Source organism: Mauremys reevesii, linkage group 5, assembly GCF_016161935.1.
Source record: "Mauremys reevesii isolate NIE-2019 linkage group 5, ASM1616193v1, whole genome shotgun sequence".
Classification (NCBI taxonomy): Eukaryota; Metazoa; Chordata; order Testudines; family Geoemydidae; genus Mauremys; species Mauremys reevesii.
In genome coordinates, this window is record NC_052627.1 from 47041732 (window position 1) to 47045200 (window position 3469).

A 3469-nucleotide genomic window follows, 5' to 3' on the forward strand; every position below is an offset into this window, starting at 1 on the left:
AGGAGGCCCTGTTGCCACAACCCTGCCAAAGCCTGACTGGTTGTCAGCTCGAGTTCCACAGCCTCTAGGGCTGAAGCAGAGAATGTCACAGAGGTCTCTGAAGTCATGGGTTCCATAACTTCCATGACATAAGTGTAGCCTCAATCATAAAACACTTTAAAATTATCCTCCTATTGTCCTGAGCCCTGAAGCCATAGATTTTTCCCCACTGTTTTTAGCTTCCTTGATCATTTGCTATACTTCATAAGTTCTAATTTATATCAATGGCTTTTTCTTTCCCCTTTTTCCATTTGTAATTTCTTTTTTTATTTTTCATTACAGCCTTCTTTTTGCTCCTAAACTGGGATATGCTTTTAGCCAAAGCTGTCCTCTTTTTATTGTGGAATCAGTTTTTTGAACCACAAACTTTTTGTAAAGCATTCAAGATTTTCCATTCACATTTTTTTCTGTCCAAGTTCTTCCTGCCAGTCAATTTTGCTCATAATTTTCCTCAATCTTTTGAAATTTCTGTATATGTAAGTGGTTGGGATTGTTGTCTGTTTGCCCATAGTCAGGTCATGATCACTGGTCCCTTGACAACCACCAGCTTCCAGTCCAGTTATTAATTCTATTCATCTTTATCCATCATGAAGTCCAAAATAGTTCTCTTGTTCATGTGATACCTTTTGCTGGGCATCCTGTTATTTTTCTCTCAGTACTACTGTGGTGTGGTGATGACCAGCAGGAGGCACCGCACCGGTGAGTCATCTTGGGAATTAGCTCTTCCAACCCAAAGCGTCCTCTGCAGCCCGGTGTCTCACCTGCCGCTGGCCCCCTGTGTCCCTCTTGGACCCAGTGCCCTTTGCCCTGGGGTTCTGCCCCAGCAGGAACCCCCAATCTGAGTCTCCCCTCCCTGGGGAACCCCCAACCCTCTAAACCCACCTTGCCTCAGTGGCTACTGCCAGTCATCATCTAGCCCCCACTCCCTGGGGCAGACAGCAGTCTGTAAACTACTCATCATCAGCAAGGGGGTTAGGACTTGCTGCCTTTGCCTAGCTCTGGGCTGCCCCTCTGCAGCCCCAGTACATATTTGGCCCTTTCAGCAAGGCCTGCAGCCTGGGTTTTTTCCTGTCTGGAGCTCCCCAGCTCCCTCTGCCCTTCCCCAGCACTGCTACTCCTCAAGTACCCTTCTCAACTCCCAGGCAGCCAGGTCCTTCTCTCTCAAGAAGCTAGAGAGAGTATCTCAGTCTCTGGCCCTCAGCCCTCTTATAGGGCCAGCTGTGACTTGATTAAGCTGGCCACAGCTGTGGCAGCTTTCCCCATCAGCCTAACTTTTCCCAGCTGCAGCCCTCTCCAGGGCTGTTTTAACCACCCTGCTCAACTACCAACTCAATATTTTGTACTCTATGTGATTGTCCTTTCTCTTATCAACCAAATATCTGCTTTTTTTCTCATCTGCTAGGAGGTTATTCATTCTTTTGCCTTGTCTTCTGGTCACATCCTACAGGACTTTTATCTGTATTATCACACAGTTGGGTAGACTAGAGAAAGTATGTGCCTGGCAGAGAAAGTGGAGGAAAGAGCAGTCACATCTTCTGTGTAAAACACTGAACTGGCAGAACAGAGAGGGAAGATCACAAAATATAGTATCTTAAGCCTGATTCAAAGCCCACTTAAGTCAGTAGAAAGGCTTCTAATGATTTCAATGTATTTTGGATCAGGGCCCTAGTGAGCCAACCTGTTGGATTCAAAACGTGTTTTGGGGGTAAAAATAAAGTCAGTTTCATGTATTTCAAGAGTGGATTAGCTGTGTTTACTTATGTCAAGGGCACAACTTCATCCTGTTTCATGATATGCAATTTCTACTGGAGAATTTCAGTCTTTCACACGCATACAATATTTGCAAAGTAGAAAGGGCTATTTTTATACAGTACTATTTGTATGAATTCTTTGAATCATGAGATGAGCTGGGCAATGCTGCAAAAAATGTATTATGAATGTTCATTTGAATAAAAGCCATGAATTCACTTCAACAGAATTTCTGACCCCTTTTATTCATTTTTCATGAATATTCACGTTAGCAAAATTTGGCTTGCAATTAAGTTCAAAAAAATGAAACACTCTTAGTAACCACCCTACTAGCCCCAGAAGTATTCACATTACAATTGTGAAAGCTCTCACCAGGTTTGGGAGATGATAGGTTGTGGCTTAGATGACCGTCTAGTAATATGCGTATTTTTGGAGGTCACCTATAAAATAATATATTTTATAAATGGAAGCATATAATTCAGTAAGTTCAAACTGGTGTGAAGACACTACCTCTGTCAGCAGGTGGGTTTCTCCCATTGGTGTCAGTAGTCCACTGCCCTCTGTAACATGTTACTATAACATGTTTCAGACCAATCTCACAGAGATCAAGGTGATAAACAGGTGTATCTTTGACAAAGGTTTAGTTCAATTTACATATTAGATGTAAACAGAACTATCAAGCTAAACCAACAGGGGTTATCTTGAACTCCAGAAAGAGGGAGAATTAACATAGCTCCTGCACCCCCTGAATCCACAGGACATCTTCCTGACTTGTAAGACAAAAATATACCTTTTGGAATATGAGGAAGAGAGAGAAACTCCATCTTTATCCTTCACCCTAAGAGACATTTCTGCAGAGCTTGGGGCTGGAGTTCATAGGCAAGGCTGGTGCCAGAAGATGAGGTTTAATTAGGCCACAACTTTATTCCTAAGTGTCAGGGAGTACCCAGCTGATAAAGATGTACAATGCAGGTAATTCCATAATCATTTACATACATCAGGGAGGGGGCACTGCTGTCTGCCCTTCACCTTTACCCATCCTGATCCTCAGCCAACCCACTGCTAGGACCCTGACAATTTCCTCCCACCTCGAGAGTTAAGGGGAGCGACTCCCTGCGGTGCCATCATAGAAGCTCTGAACACCCCCAGCTTCCACAGTTTTAAATATTAAATATAATATGATTTAGTTAGGAATTGGTCCTGCTTTGAGCAGGGGGTTGGACTAGATGACCTCCTGAGGTCCCTTCCAACCCTGATATTCTATGATCTCCTTGCTTTACCAAATTCATTTTTTCTGATCACCATTTCCCTTCCTTATGGAGTATCTGCACTGGACAGCTGCCCCACTTACATAATGAGTTGTGACATCATAGCCTAACCTCCATTTCATGTTTGCCCCAACTAATCCCCCAACCTGGGACTTGCTGTGTGACCCTGTGCAACTCATTTAATTCCTCAATTCATCATCTGTAAAATGGAGAAAATAATACATCTTTTCTCTCACTCTGCCTTGTCCATTCAGATTGCAAGCTCCCTGGAGTACTTATCAAGTGTTTGTACAGGACCTAGCATGAGGCCATTATCCTATCTGGGTCTCTACATTATACTACCATAATAAAAATAATAAATAGCTGATTATGTGTAATTTATTACTGATTACTCCAAAAGCAACTTTGTCATT